This window comes from Tursiops truncatus, chromosome 12 (assembly GCF_011762595.2).
Source record: "Tursiops truncatus isolate mTurTru1 chromosome 12, mTurTru1.mat.Y, whole genome shotgun sequence".
Lineage (NCBI taxonomy): Eukaryota > Metazoa > Chordata > Mammalia > Artiodactyla > Delphinidae > Tursiops > Tursiops truncatus.
Genome location: NC_047045.1, coordinates 31,424,039 through 31,446,023, shown reverse-complemented (window position 1 = coordinate 31,446,023; position 21,985 = coordinate 31,424,039). Strand labels below are relative to the sequence as shown.

Below are 21,985 nucleotides of genomic sequence, written 5' to 3'. Positions count from 1 at the left end.
AAGGGCCCTGCTAAAGGAGTCCTTTCCTCTGGATGGCTTAGAAATTTTCTCTAGCAGGACTGTGAAAGGACATGTCCTTTCAGAAGGCAGGTGTGTAGGAGGCAATGGGGGAAACCATGTCAGGTTTTTTTCTATTTATTCTGTGCCAAATAGACCTCAGATATTTTCTTAAACATTCCTCACCTCACACTCCCCTCCCTCAGGTGTGCTGGGATTCCATCTTTCCAGGTTACCTGTAAAATGGTCTCAGAGATTCCTTCTGGGGGAGATAGGGAATGTGCTAATTTTGAAACTGCTTTGAGATATGGACAGATGCCATGATAGCCCACAACACATTTGAAGATCAAAGTGATGTTTGAAAAACCTCAGACGGTCAACAAAGATGAGAAATACTTGAAAAATCTATATCTAAAGACTCTTTGCCACTTAAGGATATTATTTATTTTCATTCTTACCCGGCAAGACTTTCATTTTCCCAGTTCAATATGGTAAACATTTTAAGTAGTGTGGGGTTACTTCTAATTCTAAGAATATGCTTCTAGGTTCCCAGTAAAATCCTGTTCATCCTAGGAGCACTCAGTACTGACTGACTAAAGGGGGAGATTATACCCAGGAAATCTCTGGCTTCTGCTGTAGCTGCATAGAGTTCAGTGTCTCCATTCCATCCGAGACACGTGGGCCCAGGACCACCATGCCCTCCACGGTGAGAGCTGTTACGGACTGTAATGGAAAGTGAACACCTCTGCAGGTTTACGACCTCCAACCACCCCCCGTGACTATCCAGATAGACAATATCTCCTCTTATCACATCCCTTCTGTCATAACCTGGGAGATAGTGGTCAGGGTCCAAATAAATGATACCACTGGAGTTCACCTGGTGATTTTTGTATCACAGTAGCGATTTCAGGTATATATGAAATGCAGCCTCATGTCTTTCCTGTAGAGGAACTGTTGATTCTTAACACTAGTTTTCCAAATGATTGTTTTCCTTGGTCTTGTATTGCTGCAAACCACTCCCTAGAAAGCTAATATTATATCTTCTTCTTCTTTTAAAGTGGTCCAGTTTAGATAAGGAAACATGCTTTCAGATTCTTATCCAAAGCCTATGCAAACCACTTAGGTTTAGAAAATTGGTCTGTAAATCTTACAGGGTCTGGGATATTCTTGGGCACTTACGTGGTTTCAGGTGGGTCAGAAATTGATGCAGTGTGTCCTTGGAACGACAGCATTACTCTCTGAAGCCAGCCCGTAACTGCAAATACTGGGCAGTGTTACGAAAGGGAAGGGAGAGGTACCTGGATGCTTTGAACTCTGAAAAGGACTTCTGTTTCATTTCCATTTCAGCTTAAAGGTCAGTCCTCTGGGGCTCAGCTTGCCTCGATAAGAACAGGTTGCCTGCTTTCCAGGGGTGCCAGCTGAAGGCAGCCAGATGGGAGTGACGCTGCCTCTGCCCTGTCTGCTGAGGTTGAGCTGTGGGTGGTACTTGTGGTAGCCAGTGACAGAGACAGTAACAACGATATGCAGGTTGCTGGTGTGCATGGCTTGTCTGGGGAGAAAACAATGATACCTGCTACCGTTTATTGTATGCTTACTGCCTGCTGGGCTCTGCGCGTTCATTATATCATTAATTCCCTCAACAGCCCCGCGGGGTAGGCATTGTCATTCTCCAGTTTTCTGCCAGGATGACACGGAAGGGCCTGTCAATACAGCTAGCTTGCAGTATCTTAGTTCCCTGACCAGGGATTGAACCCCCTGCAGTGGAAGCGTGGAGTCTTAACCACTGGACTGCCAGGGAAGTCCCCAATAGTGGTGAAAATTAATTGGGTTGGTCTCCACTTCCAGCTTTATCCATCCCTTTAGTTTCTTTGTCCTGCCTCCCTAACCCTGCTTTACTCCTTAGGGGATCCAAGAAGGGCGAGAGGGGAGGAGGAGGGAGCAGAACAAGAGGATGGTGTTAGTGGTTCAAGCTAGGACAAGCTCTCAAGGAAGTGGAAGTGAATGGAATAAAGTTGCTCTGTCTTGAGTTCCAGGCCCTGACACACATGAGAATTTTTTTCACGGGAAGGAGACATGAGTGGCCCAGCCAAATTCTTCTTTGAAAGAGCATGGAGGGCAGGGCTGGAGGAGTGGTTCCGTGGGGTAGGATCTCCTTGGCATCATTGCCAGCACCAAGGGTGCTGTGGTGTGGAAGATACAGGCATCTTCCATTAGCACGTGGGGGTACTCTCCTATTCTCTAACGACAGACCAGTGACTGCCAGCTTATTAACATTCAGAATCCAGGCAGTTTTTTTCACTTTTCTCAGTGCAGGGAGCCAGACTTTAGGGGAGCACTTCCTTTCCTTTGTTACCGACGCTCTGCTCCAGGGGTAAGGATGCTGCCGGATGGTGCTTCACAGAGCTGTGGGATGAGGTCCCACAGACCCTGGTTCTGGAAAGTCGAGTCTTCCTTCTGGAATCCTCCATGGCGGCTCTGGGTTTACAAGGCAGCTTGTCTCTCTTCTTTGAAACCAGGGTTATTTGCTAAGCAAAGGCAGCAGTATCACATCTCAAGGACGCTCCCAGCAAACGATCCTCTTAAGCAGGTGCGAGGGGCTGGAGGCAATGCTGCGGGCGAAATATATGGAATGAAAACCCAAACAGCTGCTCAGCCTATGCCACTGCACATCAGAGGACACCTTCAGAATGCCGATGCGGAGAAGGCTCCTCAGAACTGCAGGTGGGAGGATGGGAGAAGGGGCTTCCCTCCATAAGAGCGAGCTGCCTCCACCCCGGGGCACTGAGTCAGTGACCTCAGCTCTTCAGCTTTGCCTTTTTGGCTGGAGAGAGGCTCAGCCATGGAGGCCAACTTGGATGAGGGCATAAGAGGACTGGACCTGGGCTGGAAAGGGAAGTGCCTTCTGCACACAGTGGCGCTTTGGTTGCAGCAAGTGGTATATCCGTGAGTCCAAATGGACCATTCCCATCAATTTTATTTTTATTTTTTATTTTTGCGGTACGCGGGCCTCTCACTGTTGTGGCCTCTCCCGTTGCGGAGCACAGGCTCCGGACGCGCAGGCTCAGCGGCCATGGCTCACGGGCCCAGCCGCTCCGCGGCATGTGGGATCTTCCCGGACCGGGGCACGAACCCGTGTCCCCTGCATCGGCAGGCGGACTCTCAACCATTGCGCCACTAGGGAAGCCCTATTTTTATTTTTTAATTAAAAAAATTATTTTTTGGCTGAGCGGCATGCAGAATCTCAGTTCCCCAACCCCAGGGATCGAACTCGTGCCCCCTGCAGTGGAAGCACAGAGTCCTAACCACTGGACCGCCAGGGAGGTCCCTCCCATCAATTTTAATAGGTGGCAGAAGTCCCTGCTGCTCGAATGTATGGTCTCTGTTTTGATTTTGGAAAAAAAAATCCTTGGCTATTTTTCACATCATCTTTGCTCAGTCTTACCATTCCTGTCATCAGTTTATTCTAAATCAAAGGAATTCCCTTTCCTGATAGAAACCTGGGACAGGGCTCTTTGCACAGAAGAGAAGTCAAGGAATATTAGTGGCTGGTGGCGCTGGTGTTGCCAGGTTACTAGAGTAATGGCGGCACATAGAAGTGGGACCACATGAGGATTCAAGCTCTCAACCACAACACTGTTGGTCTGCTTTCAGATGACTGTTGGAAAGGTCCGTGGAATTTGATGTTTGCATTTTTCTGGAACTTCATCTCAGTTCTCCTTTCTCTTCAGTGGAGTTATTAGGGTCCTCTTGGCTTCCCAGGTTGTCTGATTTCCAGTCACAGTTGTCTCTTCTCCCCAAGGCTGGGTCTTCCTGAACACACCTGTAGTCTCAGCTCTGCCCTGGGCTCAAGGACTAATCCCACTTGCAAGCAAGAGGGATTTAAGGAGTTTCAGGTTTGAGCATCCAGTGGCCTTTGGTGCTGGTACAGCTTTGACCTCACGCGCTGATTCTGATAACTGAAGTTGTGTGCCAGTCCTGAGACATCCGTCTTACTCTGTGCCTTACGTCTGATACCTGAGCTTCTGTCTAGCACTCAAGACCCAATTGTTGGCATTTTCATTGGAGAGTTTAGTTTTTGTATTATTTGCCTCTTATAAATTATTGTTTCAACAATCTCCCATTTATTTTTCTTTCTTCAGGGTGAGGATTCTCTTCATTCTCTCTCCCTGAATACCTTCTATCTGCTGATGGATATCTCTGATGCTGCCTGCCTGTCAAGGCTGCTGGGTTTCTCCTGTGTCCCTTTTATCCCCTGATTAGCTGCCTTTTTAGGTAGCATGCTGCCTCTTTTTGGACTCTGAATCTGAGTGCCCATTCGTCCATGCATTCATCCACCCATCAACCTCCTATCCACCCTTTCATTCACCCATCTACCCATCCACCCATCTACCCATCCTCCCACCCACTCATCCATCCATCCACCCATCCATCCATGCATGCATGCATCCATCCAAGCGTACCTACTGTGTGTCAGGCATCATCTTCTCTGACTATACCCTTTAGAGACGATATCGCACCTGTCAGGCTGTTTCCTCCCAGCGCTTATAACTAGGTCTCTCTTTCAACTCCATTGAGTGGATGTAGGTGTGGGGCATTCTTCCCTGATGTCAGACCCTTCCAGCCGCTCTGTCTAGTTGTACTTTACTGAGATTTCTCATTTGCCCACATAAGCCAGAGGCTTCAATTCAGTTTTTTATTCTTTCTTTTATGATTCTGATCACCATTATGAAAATATATAGTTTCACATTTTTAATCCAATTATTATTAACTCCATAGTATTCTTTGAACTTTATTAAGACTCTGGATCTGGTCAATGTAAACATAATTTTATTGTTTCAGATATGTTCAGATTCCTTCGAAGTTGTACAATTGGTTCATATTAATTCTACTCCTACTTTGGTCTTGATAAATTTTAATGTTGTATTCTTCTGAGAAATTTTGTATCATTCTATCAAAATCTCTCATATTTTCAATACACTTATGGAAAACACTTATGGAAAAAACAAGGTGCAAAAGAATAAATGTCTTGCCCAACTCAGGCAACCTCGGAGAGCGGCAAGCCTAGAGAGAAAGCCCTTCCGTGTTCTCTCTTCAGACTCGTCCATGGGTGATTATTGCTCAGCTTTGCAAATGACTCGTTTAAAATGATTTCCTTTGAAGTGGCAGATTTGCCAAACAGTAAAGTGGCTGAAAGAGTTAACTTAAGAAGACATAATAAAATGATTAGGTTTAAAGGAGTATGAAAAGACATTTAATAATTTGAAAATATGGTGCGGGAAAAATTGTTCTAACTTAGAAATTAGTGGCCTACACAGATGTAGACAACAAATGTATGGGCACCAAGGAGGGAAGTGGGGTGGTGGGATGAATTGGGAGATTGGGATTGACTTATATACACTAATATGTATAAAATAGATAACTAATGAGAACCTGCTGTATAGCACAGGGAACTCCACTGTGCTGTACAGTAGAAACTAACACAACATTATAAAACAACTATGCCTCAATTAAAAAATAATTAGTGACATAGGTAATAAGTGAGTTCAAAAGCAAGTGCTAAATGCAAATTAAGTGCTAAACTCAGCGAGTGGGTGGAATACATAAATCTCTCAAGGAGAGGAGATTGGTCCTTTTTGAGGAAGATTGTTGGAATCTGGGTGACATACTCAGGAAGGTCAGAGGTTCCAGGACTGGGGTGGAGACATTTAAAGACAAGCAGACCCCACCGGAATCCTGGACACTTCCATTTATGCTTCCAGACAGTGTGTTCTGAACGAGCACTTGAATAGTTCCTCTGGGCAAAGTCCTTAGATGTGGTGGCTGAAAGCCAGTCCTATTATCTCCACAGTCGTCCTTCTCGCTCTTAACTTTATAACAATTCACTCGATTCCCAAATGAAATGTTTCTCACTGTCAGAGTCTTTGATCTGGCCTGTCAGCGTCACATCAGATTGCGTCACCTGCTCCCTTCTCTCCTTGCTATATCATCTTACTCTGTTTCTTCTGAACTGCATGTCCCTTCACATTTGGATGATTATGTTTGAAAATGCTGCCTCGACATTTTCCCTACTGTATCATGTGTCTCGTGCTCCTACTCTGTTGGAAATGAGAATGCACAGTTAAAAGAAACCCAAACATTTTAGTTAACAAGATAGGATGGAAACCTCCCTATGTGTACTACGCACTGGAATACGTCTGAAGAGACACCCTTGAAAAAAAGCACTCTTCTTTAAAGCATTGCATATAATTCATTTAGAGGAGTTAAAGTTTAGCAACCTCTAAATTCTGCATAGACTCTGATTGGTCCATTCTCTTCTGCATTTTGGCAAGTTAAGACCTACCTGCTGAGTTACTCGGTTCTCTCTGCTCTTTATACAGCATAGTATACATTATTTATTATAGAATAGTATTGCAGTATGTTATATTGTTACTTAAGCATGATCACGGTCATCTGTATCCTCATCAAATTTATAATAGGTCCTACTTATTAAGCACATTATTAAGCACTGTATGGAGTAGCGGTTTTCAAGCGTGGGTGCACCGCAGAATCACCTAGGAAGCTTTTAAAAATCCCAAGGCTGGGACTTCCCTGGCGGTCCAGTGGTTAAGACTCTGTGCTTCCACTGCAGGGGGCGTGGGTTCGGTCCCTGGTCAGGGAACTAAGATCCTGCTAAGATCCTGCGTGCCATGCAGCATGGCCAAAAAAAAAGAAAAAAAAAGAAAAATCTCAAGGCTCAGGCCACACCTTCAGATCAACTAAATAAGAATCTTGGGGCTGGGACCCAGTCATCAGTATTTTCAAAATTTCCTTGACAAGGTGTAGCCAGGTTTGAGAAGCAGTGATATACAACCTTGCTCCTCAAAGCTTTGTCTGTGTACCAGCAGCACTGGTGTCACCTGGGAGCTTGTCGGAAACCTCATCCCAGACTTAATGAATCAGAATCTGCATTTTGTCAGGATCCCAAGAGGCTTCCTTATGCACTTTAACGCTTGGGAAAAACTGATGGACACGGAAGGGCACTCTGCTAAGCATTTTAAGGCCATTCATTCACAAACAATTTATTATGCTTCCATAATGTGCTGGACACTGGACAAGGCTTAAATTCATCGCTACCTGACAAAGTAGTCCTTGAGCATTATTTTATGAGGAAATTGAGGCTTAGCCAGGCTAAATATCTCAAAAGACACTCAGCCAGGATTTGAATCCAGGCCTCTGTTACTCTAAAACACAATTTCTGCCCACAACACCAAGCAGCTTCTTAGTTCTTGGATATTTTCTACAGTAAATCAAATAAACAACACTCCCTAAATCTTTACGCTATTAATAACGTCTTTAATCTATTTATCAAGAACAGAATTAAAGGCAATTTCACCTGGCGAAATATATATTTCCTCGCAGGGAAACAGGAAGGTGATGAGCCGTTTGTTAGTCACTGATGCAGAAGCACGGGGCAGGACAAACATATTCCCTTTTGGTTATGAGGGCGTCCCAGTGGACACACTGAATATTCATTTTAAAGATGAAATATCCTCAATTTAGTTACGTGGGGGCTCTAGTGTGCCAGACTTCGGGTAACAGGTCTGGAAGAACCAAAATTGCCTGTGGGGTAGCTTCGAGGAACTCGACATACATTCTTGTCATCTCACTCAGTTGCTTGCCTCAAGGGGATCATTCTGGGGTTAGCTGTTCGAAGATTTTGTGTAAGCAGTTCGCGGGGACTCTGGTAGCTAGGATGTGAGGGATATTTGATATGACTGAAAATGTGCTCAGCGATGTATATTGTATGTATGGGTATTATTTCAGCTAAATAATAATAATGATGATCTGCCATTCTCTTCCACAAGTCTAATTCTTGGCTATCTCGTATCAGTTTCCTTCCCAAATTAGAGACGGTTTTAGTGGGACATTTCTAAGTTATATTAGATGTAATAAAATGGAATAGGTAAAATAAACCCTACCTTTTCACTTAAACCCTACCTTTTCACTTAATCACGCTATCATTAAAAACCATAAACATGCAATAGCTTTTCAAAATTACTGTTTAATATTCTAATCTATGGATACATCTTAATTTACTTCACCATCATCATACTTTGGCTATCTCACTTTTTTCTGTTTTATATGAACATTTTTCTCCACAGACTTTTCTTCACCATTTAGATCTTTTCCTTAGGATGTGTTTCCTAAGTGGAGATGGTGGGTTAGAGAGCATAAACATTAAACTCAGAAAGGGAAGGTGTTCATTTACAATGAAAAAGATAATTATCAGAAAGACCACTCATCGACACATTCTTTCCTTGTCCTAGGAAAGTACAGATATTTTAAAGGCTCATGATCCGTATTGTAAAGTTCCTTTCCAGAAGCTTATACAAGTGTGCATCTGCACCGAAGAGGCGGCATTTGAATACCAGCTGCCCCTGCAGGGCTCGTGATGGTGATCAGGCTGGTGGAACAGTCGTCAGAACGGGAGCCGGTACAACAGGGAGCTAAGCCAAGCTCTGCCACTGGAGAGGCACTGGAGACTTAAAATGGGGGGTCAGACTTTGTCTAGAGAATTAATGAAGCTTCTCCAGGAAAGTGATAGTTGTACTGAAACCCAGAGGAGGAGCTGCCTAGAGGAATGATGGTAGAGACTCTTTCAGGCAGAGGGAATAGCTTATGGGAGACATAGGAAGAGCTGGGGTTGAGAAGGATCACAGTCCATATAAAGAAGTCCAGGGCTTCCCTGGTGGTGCAGTGGTTGAGAGTCCACCTGCCGATGCAGGGGACGCGGGTTTGTGCCCCGGTCCAGGAAGATCCCACATGCCGCGGAGTGGCTGGGCCTGTGAGCCATGGCCGCTGAGTCTGCGCGTCCGGAGCCTGTGCTCCGCAATGGGAGAGGCCACAACAGTGAGAGGCCCGCGTACCGCAAAAAAAAAAAAAAAAAGAAGTCCAAAGTGGCTGGAACAGAGAAAACAAGGGTGGTGCAGGCCGTGGCTGGACAGGTGGGTAAGGGCCAGATCATGTGGGTCTTGGAGGCCACGGTAGAGAGTTTGTGTCTTGTTCTAAGGACAGTGGGGAACCACCTTAAGGTTTAAGCAGCAGAGGGACATGATTATATTTGCATCTAAAAAGATCACTCTAGCTGAAGTGTAACTAAGAGACATGAGCAAGACTGGGGAGTGTGGAGTCCATCAGGAGGCTGCGGCAGTGGTCCAGGAAGGACAGGGCAGTGTCTGAACCAGGTGAGGATGGTGGAGGTAGAAGAAGGGGGAGAGGTATCAGAGACGTGGGAGACAGAATCAATAGGATTTGGATGCAGGGGAGGGGGAGGAGGAAAGGGTGCATTCGCTAGAGTGTCCGCCTAGATGACGGGCAGAGTCCTTTGTACCTCTGAGGTGATATTCCATGAGCCGGGGGCATATGCAGGGTCACATGAATTTGAAATTTTGTTTTTGTTAAGAGACACACTTGAGGCTTCCCTGGTGGCGCAGTGGTTAAGAATCCGCCTGCCAGTGCAGGGAACATGGGTTTGAGCCCTGGTCCGGGAAGATCCCACATGCCGCGGAGCAACTAAGCCCACACGCCATGACTACTGAGCCTGCACTCTAGAGCCCGTGCACCACAACTACTGAAGCCCGTGTGCCTCGAGCCCGTGCTCCGCAACAAGAGAAGCCACCTCAAGGAGAAGCCCATGCACCGCAATGAAGAGTAGCCTTGGCTCACCGCAACTAGAGAAAGCCCGTGTGCAGCAACGAAGACCCAATGCAGCCATAAATTAAAAAAAAAAAAAAAAGGACAACAATTTCATAAGTTTTGACATATGTACACGACCATAACACCGTCACTGCAATCAAGATAGCGAACATACCCATCACCCCAAAACATCTCCTGGTGCCCCTGGTGGTCCCTCCCTGCCACCCCATCCCCAGTCAAACACTGATCTCCTTTGGTTACTATAGATTAGTTTGCATTTTTTAGAGTTTCATATAAATGGAATCATATAATGTTGTACTCTTTTGGGGGGAAGTTCTGGCTTCTTTTATTCATGAAACTCTTCTATATACCTTATCTGATTATTTTAAAAATGACCCTTTATCAAAGAATGGATCTTCAGAGAGGCTAAGTCCCACGTTCTCCCAGCTGAACAGCGGCAGCGTTGGTCTCGGAGGCCATGCTTTCCCTGTTGCCACACACAGCCTGGCTGGTGCACCCCTGCCCCCGTAGCATGCATAGTCTCTGAGGTGCTTCATCTTCATGGCATGAGTCTAGGAGGAGGGGCCTAGCCCACATCTCATGGATTTGGAGGTTGGAATCAGGACCTGGTGAATCTGAAGATGAGCCCCTTACCTCCACGACAGTGTACCTGTGAAGAATTCCAGTGGCAGAGAAACAGACATGGGTGACCTGAAGTTTTGTAGGATCTTCATTTGTGAAGGACACCAGAAGCCTGGGCTGGTGGAGACAGAAGGGATTAGAAGGGTGGGACAGATTGTCTGCTCCCTTGGTTTTGAAACAGAACCCAGTGCAGACCTGGGTTCAGCAAAAGGTAGGGGGAGGGCTCTGGCTGCCCACCTCTGCCTCAACCATAGCAGCTCTGTTCTACCTATTCCATACATGTGCTTCTGGGAAAGTTTTTTTTTTTTTTTTTTTTTTTCCCGGCCATGCCATGCAGCATGCGGGATCTTCGTTCCCTGACCAGGGATCGAACCTGTGCCCCCTGCAGTGGAAGCACGGAGTCTTAACCACTGGACTGCCAGGGAAGGCCCCAAGACTTTTTTTTTTTTTTGACAGGAGACCTTCGTTCTTTAAAAAGTCTGAAAATCACTGATCTAGTTTAATATTCCATCTAGAGATGAGGAAACTGAGGTCTCAATAGAGCTGCCAGATAAACAGCAGGATGCTCATCAAATCTAAATTTCAAATGTACAAAGAAAAAGATTTTAGTCTATCAAAAATATTGCACGGGAATACATATTAAAAATTAGTCATTTTTGCTAACTCTGACGACCCTAAGCCTAGAGAGCGTAACTGCCCTGCCCAGGAGAAGGTCAGGGCTGGAGCGTAGGAGGGGCGTATGTGGCTGATACAAATGAGTAGCCTCCTGTCCGGATGTGGACCTTGGTCAGAACATGTTGTTGTAGGAGTTCAGATCTTCCCAGGCTGGAGGCCTGGAAGTTGTTTTCAGCAGAGCCACACCCCTTTCCAGGCTGGAGTGAGGGAGGTTAGTAGAGACAGAGCCCTGGGGACAGAGCAGCCCACGACACTTGGGGCGGTGGAGAGCCATGAACGGCTCCAGCACTGGCGCCTGCGGAAGGGGGCGCGCTGAATCCTCGGCCTGAGAGCGCCCAGCTTTCTCTGGAGCGGGGAGAGAGGAGAGGAGTGCTGGGGGAGAGAAGGGGCTGAAAGTTAACAAGCAAAGTCACTCAAATGATCTCCTGTCTTACTCTTCCCTGACTCGGCCTCATTAACACAAGGAGGCTAATATTTGGCTCCGGAGCGGAGGCAGGACCGAAGCTCTCTCCAGTGGCTCTGTTAAATGTCATAAATTGCGAGAGCGCAGCTTGAGGAGTTTGTAAATGGCATCTGAGCCCGAGGCCATCTAGTAATATTTATACTGTGGAAGTTCAGCCTTTTCCCCCTTTAGAAAAAGTTTCCGATTTGTTTCAGAGGATGTCCATCTTAATCACTGTTTCGGGCGCTCTAATGGGCAGGCTTCTCAGTTCCCGGCTGCCAGGGGAAGGGCGCGGAAGACGCGAGACTCCGCACTGCGGCTGGCTGCTCGGTGGCGCTCAGATTGCAGACCTTTATTCCGCCCGATGCCGTCTTTCTCTTTGGGGTACAGTTAGGAAACAGATGTCTAGCTGTCGTGGGCCAAGAGAATCATACTTATTTTGTCTATAAAATCCAAAGAATGAATTAAATATGCCTGTTTAGCCATGTCCAAAGAGCGTGAAACTCCTCAGGTGGGTTGATGAATCTCACCAAAGATAAGAAAATAATAACATACCTAAAACGTATTACTTGCCAGGCCCCCTGTTCTAAGCTATATAATATATCATAGTATATTATATTAGCAGTATATATACATATATACTGTATATATTAGCTTAGATATATAAGCTATATAAATGTATGTATTTTGATATACATATAATATATATTGTATATACATACATGTATATATATTACCATGAGTTAGGCACTGTTATTATGCCCATTTTAAAGGGTGAGAAACTGAGGCTGAGGTCTTAACTGCTAATCTCTATTACACATCCAAGTAGAGGGTCATGCTAGCTTCTCACACTTAGGCTGGCTTCTGAACCCCATAGTCTGGCATTCTAGGCCCCTCACAGTTTGTCCCTAACCTGTCTTTTCAGTCTTATTTTGCACAACTCATCTCTGGGTACAACTCAGCTGTGGCCCTACTGTCCCTGAGGTCACCAGGCACACTCCTCCTCTGAGACTCTGGGTCTACTGGGCATGTTGTGAATGTTGGCTGCCCATCTCTTCATAAAGAAAAAAATTCCATCCACCCTTGGATCAGGTCCTACCTTCTACCCAGACATCCTCATGGCCACTCCAGACCATCGAGATTTCTCTCTTGCTCTGAATTATTGGAGAACTGCTCCTCGGTCGGTTAAGCCTGGACAGCCTTGAAGTTGCTTTGTGCTGCCGCCCAAGTCTGATGCTGTTTCTTAATGACTCATCTCTTTGTCTTGTTCCCAAACTAGATTATAAGCTTCAGGAGGGAAGAGGCTTTGAATGAACATAATGGTCCCTTGGTCAGAGATACTGAAGGATAAGGGGCTGAGTGCTTTGTTTTACACTTGCTGACTCTTAAAAGAACCACAAAAGAGGTAAGTGGTTCTCTTCATGGGCAGTTGGGATGCTGCTGGTGTCTCTTGTAATAGGCAAGTTCTGAGACTTAATACTGAATATAAGCAGACACTTATGCATTTCTGGTCTTACCCAAATTCTATTTTCCTCAAATAATTCTATAAAGCCATAGTAAGATTTTAGAGTCACGGAGAGTTAGGGTTCTTTCAGGAACAAAGAGTCAACAGTCACAAGCAGCAGCCACTCTGAGCAGGGCTTTCCCTTCCTTTCTGGGATGATGTGGGTGACCACGGGAGAGTTAGCCTGGAGTATGTCAGTGTTATCCGTGTCATTGTCCTGTCAGCTGCCATGAGTTCCCGTTGATCGCCTCACTAAGTGCAGAGCACCAACTCTGGAAAGGCTTGAGCTCTGACTGCAGACGTAAGGGTGAAATCCAGCAATGCGAGCGCCCACTTTGTGCCTAGTCACTGATGGTTCAGTAGATTCAGCTCATGCTTATTTTTATAATGTGAAAGTGAGCTCTGATGGATTGAAAGGAAGAAAAAATTATGCTGAAGTGTTTTTGACTTTCACAAAATTTGAGTTTTGCAGGACTTTTGCTAACTGAGCATTTGGGTGTCTTAGGGAGCATTTGTCATTTGTGCATCTGGGTGAGATAAACCAAAGGTGAACTCTTTTTTTTTTTAAATTTATTTATTTTATTTTTGACTCTGTTGGGTCTTCATTGTTGCACACGGGCTTTCTCTAGTTGTGGCGAGCGGGGGCTACTCTTCGTTGCAGTGTGCGGGCTTCTCACCGCGGTGGCTTCACTTGTTGCGGAGCACAGGCTCTAGGCACGCAGGCCTCAGTAGTTGTGGCTCATGGGCTCTAGAGCGCAGGCTCAGTAGTTGTGGCTCACAGGCTTAGAAGGTGAACTCTTTCTGGAAATGTGTAAGCATTTTGTGCCTGTGCCCTTTGCGACGTCTCCAAGCTCACACTCCTGGTTCTTCGGGCCTCCAGGCTTTTCCTCAACTTTGCTTATTGCCCAGAGAGAGCTGTTTGTCCTCATGATAAGGGGAGGAGACCTGCTGGGGACAGAGAGTGATGACTGCTTTTCTTTTGTGTTCATCCTAAAGATCGATAATCTGCATATAATTTCCACATTGGGCATAAGGAGGAGTAATTATGAAATAATTAAATGTGCTAAGGGTGGCCAGGACTGTTAAAAGAGCAATTATGGGGCTTCCCTGGTGGCACAGTGGTTGAGAGTCTGCCTGCCGATGCAGGGGACACGGGTCCGTGCCCTGGTCTGGGAAGATCCCACATGCCGTGGAGCGGCTGGGCCCGTGAGCCGTGGCCGCTGAGCCTGCGCGTCCGGAGCCTGTGCTCCGCAACGGGAGAGGCCACAACAGTGAGAGGCCCGCGTACCGCAAAAAGAAAAAAAAAAGAAAAAAAGAGCAATTATGTAGCTAACTCCTCTGGGCTGCCTTCACTCCGAGTCAAAATGAAATAATTTGAAACATAACATCAGGTTGCAGAGTGAACATTTCAGAGTCCTCTTCTGTTACACACTGTTTACCTGTGTGTTTATCTGTTCATTTACTTAATGAACAGATACCAGTCTTAGGACGTCAAACCAGGGCAGAGACAAAGGGAATTCAAGACTGTGCCAGGATAGGGTCATCCCTACTGCATTTGTTCATGCTGCTACTAGCAGCCTGCCAGTCTTTCAACATCTAGTTCAAATACCACTTTGTCTCGAAAAAATTCCGTGATTTGAATTATCTTGAATCCCTCCCTGGCCATAGCACCTCCACTTCTATAGTAGAACTCTGTAAAATCTATCTTATTTTATGGCCTTTTGATAATAAACATAATAAAAACCTTTCTAAAGTGCTTTGTAATTTATAAAGCATTTTCACATATCTTATCTCATTTTTATCCTCATAATAACCTGTTAACTGTACAGAGTATTGCAAATTTATAGCTGAAGAAACTAAAGCTGACATGACTTAAAACTTTTAAATTCAAATGCCCATAGGAGCTACACAAATACAAACACAAAATAATCTCTTCAGGTATGTATCAGTCAGCATAAGCTAAAATATGGGCAGTAACAAAGTGATCCCCCAATCTTGGTGGCTTTTATCAACAAAGGGTTATTTCTCAATCAGGTTTTATGTTCATCGCAGGTTGACTGTGGTCCTGCTCCATATATCTTCACTCTGGGATCCAGGCTGAGCTGCAGGGGCATTGCTGGGAGTGAGACAAGAGGTAATATGGTGCAGCCGTGTGATGGTGTCTAACGATCCTACGTGGAAGTGGTACACATCTCTTCTGCTCACTAATTAAAACGTGTCCTTTTCCTCAGACTTCTCTTGTAGATCTGTATGAACCAGACATTCATCCTGCATTGGGGTTGGCCAACTGATTACTGCTCATGGGCCGGATCTGGCCCACTACTTGTTTTTGTATGGCTTGTGAGAGAAGAATGGTGTTTAGATTTGTAAAAGGTTGAAAAAAATCAAAAGAAGAATAATATTTTGTGAGATGTGAAACTTACATGAAATTGAGATTGTAGTGTTTTTGTAAATAAAGCTTTACTTAGACAAAACTACTCATTTGTGTATTGTATATGGCTGCTGTCACACTGCAATGGCAGAGATGAGTAGTGGTGGCAGACTATATGGCTCACAAAGCCTAAACTATTTGCTGTCTGGTCCTTTACAGGAAAAGTTTGTTGCATCCTGTCCTGTATCATTGGTCAGAAATCAACTTGGCCAGGTAGGAGCTCAGACTAAGTCTCAGCTGCTTTTTTTTCTTTACAATCTCTATGGACAGTGTGTTTGGAATCCAAGACTACTGCATACCTGGTGGGTGCTGTTCAAATCACTTCCAACCTAACTAGAGCCCCTGAACTTGTGTGATGTGGTGCCTTGCTCCCATCAGTGGATGTTAGGGTCTATATGTAGAAAGTTTCTTACTTCTTACTTGGAGCACTTTCAAAATAGCATATAAATTATAACTAAGTAAATATCCTAAGTGATATTAAAAAGCAAATGTTAGCCTGTGGGAAATCCTGGCAACAAGTATGGTAGACCAAAGATGGATATTTTTAATGCATAAAGAGCTCTTAAAAATAAATAGGAAAAGATAAATACCATAATATAAACAATGAATAAAAGTTATAAATATTTAAGCAAATATCCAAACAGCATATGATAAAATGTTCAAGCTCACTAATAAACAAAGAAATGCCAATTAAAACAGTGTGCTCTCAATTTCACCTATTGAGTTGGCAAAAAAATTGAAATGCCCCCTATTGGCAAAGATGCAAGGAATAGAGCATGGACTACAAATATGTACAAATTTTTTTTTTTTTTTTTTTTTTTTTTTGCTGTACGCGGGCCTCTCACTGTTGTGGCCTCTCCCGTTGCGGAGCACAGGCTCCGGACGCGCAGGCTCAGCGGCCATGGCTCACGGACCCAGCCACTCCGCGGCATGTGGGATCTTCCTGGACCGGGGCACAAACCCGTATCCCCTGCATCGGCAGGCGGACTCTCAACCACTGCGCCACCAGGGAAGCCCAAATATGTACAATTTTTGACGGGCAACCTGTTAATATAAACCAAAATCTTAAAAAATTCATACTCTCTGACTTTGTCTACTTCAAGGGATTTATCATAAGGAACTAATAAGTAGAGATGCACAGAGAGGTTTGTGCACGAGAACTTTTACTACTGATGTTATTTCTAATAGAGAAAATTAGAAACTACTTAAATATCCAACAGCAAATATTATACAACCATTAAAATTATGTTGTAGAAGAAAAATTAATGTCATGGGAAATTGAGATATTAAGTAAAATAAACAGAATACACATAGTCTATACAAAATGTTTCCATTTTTGTAAAAAACAAAAAACTAGGTGAGACAAATGTACATGCACAGAAAAAACACTGGGATGTATTCACTAAAATGTTAATAGCAGTGATCTCTGAGTTAGTGGATAACGATTGATTTAAAGTTTTACCTTTGTGCTTTTCTGTACTTTTCTAATTTTCTACCATAAATATATACTTGGTAATCAGAAAAAAGTTAAGCATGTTGGGACTGAGGAAACCTTGTGCTTACAGGTTCTCATGACTATATTGAGGACCATATAATCCTCTTCATTATTTCCTTCAACTGGGAAGAAATCATTTTGGAACCACCTTTTAGGTGAACCATGAGCTCTGTCTTCCTTGAAACTAGAAAATGTGTGAGTCCTGATCACACCGGAAAAGGAACATCCTGATTCAGTCTCTCCACCTGGGTATTAAGATGTATTAAAGAGGAAATATTTTGTTTGGATGCTCTGAGGTATTTAGAGAATTGCCTCAGCTCAACAGACTACTTTATTAAAACAGCTATGGCTTAAGACAGTTGGAAGCCAGGGTGCTTTCTGAGATGCAGTGATCCAGCTTTGAACAGAAATGCTCTTCTAAATTGGGGTAGGACCTTGCAGCCTGTGGTTCTCATTGAGAGTCAGCATGCTTCCCCACCTCCCGAGATGAGTGGGTGCCTGCTTGCCCAGCCCAGGCACGCCTGAGCATCAGGGGGAGCGGCCTGATGGGGCCTCCCTTTGGAAAGGTTGCCGACTATTACTCAAGAAAATTGCTTTTGTTCTCCAGCTCTTGTTACTGCTAGTCTGGCCCTGGGTGTCTGCGGTAAATGAAATTCTGCGTAAAGTTTGGAGAAAGTTGAATACTTTTCTTGGGTCTGAGGCTAGAAATCTAGAAGGTTCTGGGCAAAAGCCTGTTCATTTTTAGTTTGGAAGTCAGCTTTTGCTCGACCTCTTGCACGTGGTACCCTCACAGAGTCGATTACCTGCCGTCTCTGGTGTCCTGATGTTTCCTGTCCTTTTTGGGGACTTCACACTGCCCTGGATCAGGGGCTCACAGGCAGATGGGGCAGATTGAGGGAAACTGGGAAGAGGCCAGGAATGGCTCTTGGTCTGCTTGCAGCAGCCGAGGGAGGTTTGGTTTGGCCAGAGCAGGAGAGATTCCAAGGAGCAGGGAAATAGCCTGGCAGAGTCAGCCATGCAGCCAGCGATGGGAATCCAAGACAAGGTAGCTGGGGGCCCCAGCAGAGAGACAAATCCCAGCAGAAGGAGTTAGTCAGTGATCTGAATACCCAGTAAGCAGCCGGTCAGTGGGTAGCAGGGCACCAGACACCAGGTGAGGGCTCAGAGATGCTGGACCCTTAGCGCAAGAGAGTGGTATGGTCCAGCATTGGCCATGTGGTATGGCTGAAGGGGCATGGGCTTTGGGGTCAGACAGACCTGGATTTAATCCCGGCTTCACCACTGACTTACCATTGGTAAAGACCTCAGGTGTCTTAGCTTTGAGCTAATGCCAACCTAGCTCTGGGGGGTGTTGGGAGAATTAAGTAAGTTGGTATATATTGTATAATGCATTCAGAGCAGACACACAAAGGGACCTTCTTAAGTTCTATTGCCCCAGCTCAGGATTAGAATTGGGAGGGTCCCTGAGCTTGCAAGTGGAGAACCAGTTGTCCCAGGCAGGAGACCTGTTGTGCTGACGCTGAAAGCCAGCCTGAGTCTCACACTTTTGTTGGAAATTTTAGGAAAATATTCCCACTGGATTTTTCTACTTTCTTTTCTAACGGCTTCTCTTTGGAAAGCCAAGGACTTTGATTTTATTTGATCATCATCTGAGATGATTAGAAGAAATGGGGGTGGTCTGAACAGCAACTGAAGCTGAACTTGTGGAGAGAATTTCAAGACGCAGCGAGAAATTCCTGCAAAGAAATAAAATTATGAACGTCTGTGGAAAGGGACAATAAAAATGTAAAGATTATTGTTTATCTGACACATTGCTTTCCAATTTCAGTGAAAGAAAATGAGTATGGACCTATTCTTATGGTTTTAAACTCTTTGCAAATAATCTAAGAAGAGTTATTGAGGTCAATATTTTTTTTATTAGTTTGTAAAATTACTACCACTGTCACCCTTTCAGCACTGCATTAAGAAACTCCAGCTTTTCTATAGTCATGACATAATGCCCACTATGACATTCAGTGAAAATAAAATAAGGATGTTAACTCCTTGAACCTACAGGAATGTGCCACATTCACCTCTGCCTCACTGACTCATTAGCATAGCGCTTCTCGCTTCCTTGCAGGCTCTCAATAAAGGGTTGAGCTGAAATGAATGAAAAACAACATTTTAGGGCTTCTCTGGTGGCGCAGTGGTTGGGAGTCCGCCTGCCAATGTAGGGGACACGGGTTCGTGCCCTGGTCTGGGAGGATTCCACGTGCCGCGGAGCGGCTGGGCCCGTGAGCCATGGCCGCTGGGCCTGCGCGTCCGGAGCCTGTGCTCTGCAGCGGGAGAGGCCACAACAGTGGGAGGCCCGCGTACCGCAAAAAGACATTTTATTTTATAGCTTTATTGAGGTATAATTGATTTACAAGAAGCTGCATCTATGTAATGTATACAGTTTGATGAGTTTGGACATATGTATACACCTGTGATGCCTTTACCACAATCAAGGTAATACACATACTCCTCACCTTCAAAAGTTTCCCAATAAACATCATTTTTAATTGAATGCTCCATTCTAAGAAAACCCAAAGAACATTGAGATTACCAAACAGATACATAAGATGATGGTGGTTTGGATGTGAGGAAAGTTAAAATTCATACTACAAATGGTTTCTTATTTTACACAGTAAAAACAACTTTAAAGAGAAGGTTCCTGTGTTGAGTTAAAAATAAGATTCAGCTTTGGGAAATTCATCTTTGCATCCCATTTTGGGGACGTGTTTAGTTTCATGAACTAAGGAACATAGATATTTATTTTTCTATTAAAGTCATTTTTTAAAAAAGCTTGATTTGGACTTCCCTGGTGGTCCAGTGGTTAGGACTCCACACTTCCACTGCACGGGGCATGGGTTCGATCCCTGGCTGGGGAACTAAGATCCTGCATGCTGCATGGCCAGAAAAAAAAAAAAAAAGAAAGAAAAAGCTTGAGACTTCCCTGGTGGCGCAGTGGTTAAGAATCTGCCTGCCAATGCGGGGGACATGGGTTCGAGTCCTAGTCCAGGAAGATCCCACATGCCGCAGAGCAACTAAGCCCGTGTGCCACAGCTACTGAGCCTGCGCTCTAGAGCCCATGAGCCGCAACCACTGAGCCCGTGTGCCACAGCTACTGAAGCCCACACACCTAGAGCCCGTGCTCTGCAACAAGAGAAGCCACGACAATGAGAAGCCCGTGCACCGCAATGGAGAGTAGCCCCCGCTCGCCACAACTAGAGAAAGCCCACCACGCGCATCAACAAAGACCCAACGCAGCCCAAAAAAAATGGTTGATTTCCCTTGAGGTGTCAGAGAATATGTAGTCTCTGACCGTGATGAGAAAAGGAACTTTCCCAATTCTGCTATGGGCCTAAAACCTGAATTCCTAAGACTGAGGTTCTAAACCCTTCTCTAATTCACCCACTGAAGCCTCCACCCCAAATCTGTGTCCTTATACATGTGGTGGAACAACAATCCTGGGGACAGAAAGTCCCTGGACAGGAGGTGTCGGTGTGTCAGAGTCTCTTGGCCTCCCAGCACTGGTCATTCTTGGCGTGGGAATTCTCTGCAGAGAGCTGAATGACCCTGTGGGTGCTGGGCTGTGGGGAGAGATTCTAGTTCCAGAGTAGCCAAGGGGCAGAGGCAAGACCTCGGTATAATGGTGATACACTCAGAGAAGACGATTCCCAAACTATAAGGGAGGCAGTGGGTTATTTATGGTTCGGCTGGAAGATTCAGCCTTGTTTACGTTGCCCTGAAGTATCTGTTTAGCAGTGCTGAGAGCCACGCCCCTGACATATTTTGAAGCGTCTTCTGTGGGGCATAAAGATTAACTGTAGTTCACCAGCAAGAGCACTTCATAATCAATATTGGAGGCCACTCAAAAACGCAATTTTAGCCACAAAGACAAGGCATATTCAATCTGAGCCTGCCTCTTGGTCAAGTCAAATAGTTTGCCATTGAGGCACAGTGAGATTCTTTATGCAGGGATTGAATTTTTTAAATGTCATCTATATTTCTAAAATGATTTCCAACTATCCACATTACATATTGATCCTATAACACGCTGATGTATAATCCAGCTCTCTCATACCTACCCTACTGCATTTCTCCCAGCCCCACTCTGTGTTATCCCGGGGTCCAGATTTGCTGAATTATTCACTGTTCCCTTCGTACAGCCTGTGGTTATTTGCCTCTGTGTCTTTGTTGAGGCTGTTCCTTCACCTGAAATATCCCTGCCCTCCGCAAGCCAAACACTGTCTTTCCTTTAAGACCCTGCAATGGGACTGAATATTTGTGTCTCCCCAAAATTTGTATGTTGAAACCTAATGCCCAACGTGACGGCATTAAGAGGTGGGGCCTTTGGGAGGTGATTAGGTCATAGGGGTGGAGCCCTCATGGATGGAATTAGTGCCCTTATAAAAGAGGTCTGACAGAGCTCCCTAGTCATTCCCATGTGTGGTTGCAGTGAGAAGATGGCTGTTGAGAACCAGCCTTGACCTTGGACTTGCCAGCCTCCAGATCTGTGAGAAAAAATGTTTGTTGTTCATAAGCCACCCAGTTTATGGTATTTTTGTTACAGCAGCTGAAACGGACTAAGACAGACCCTGCTCAAGTACTGATTCTCCATGAAGACCTTTGGAGCGCAGGCTAGGTGCCCCACCCCATTCCCTTACCCCATCCAGAGGACCCGCAGACGGGTCCTGTAAACACCGGAACTTCCTCTGGGGAGTATTCTCCGGCCACAGGCTGGGGTTTGAGCTGCCAGGCAAAGAGAGTGAATGTCCTAGGAGCTACCTTCAACCCTGAGCCATGAGAGTTGAGGGAAAAACACTCCAGCTTCTTCCTCCCTCACTGTGATGATTCTCAGGTGTGTTCAGGGCTCTTCCAGTGGCTCCCCAAGGAGGTGAGCCCCAGCTGCTCATAATGGTAACCTACTCATTACAATATCTTGTTTTGATCTTCCTCATTTTGCTGCCTTCTACTCCCTGTGCTTCCTGAGATCCTCTCCCCCACCAATAAACTACCTGCACTCAGATCTTTGTCTCAGGGTCTGCTTTTGGGGAAATAAACTCCCAGACAACTTCCCCGATATTCCAAATGCCAGTAATG

The 21,985-nt window shown here is 45.1% G+C and overlaps 1 protein-coding gene across 1 annotated transcript in view; it reads left to right on the top strand.

The window, feature by feature from the left end:
• The window catches only part of FAXC (failed axon connections homolog, metaxin like GST domain containing), a 120,795-nt gene extending 105,378 nt beyond the window's left edge, over positions 1-15,417 (top strand). The window contains exons 8-9 of the transcript XR_012324761.1: positions 14,988-15,069; positions 15,167-15,417. The gene's annotated coding sequence lies outside the window, so the exon portion shown is untranslated. The remainder of the gene's footprint in view (positions 1-14,987; positions 15,070-15,166) is intronic.
• The last annotated feature ends 6,568 nt before the right edge of the window (positions 15,418-21,985 follow it).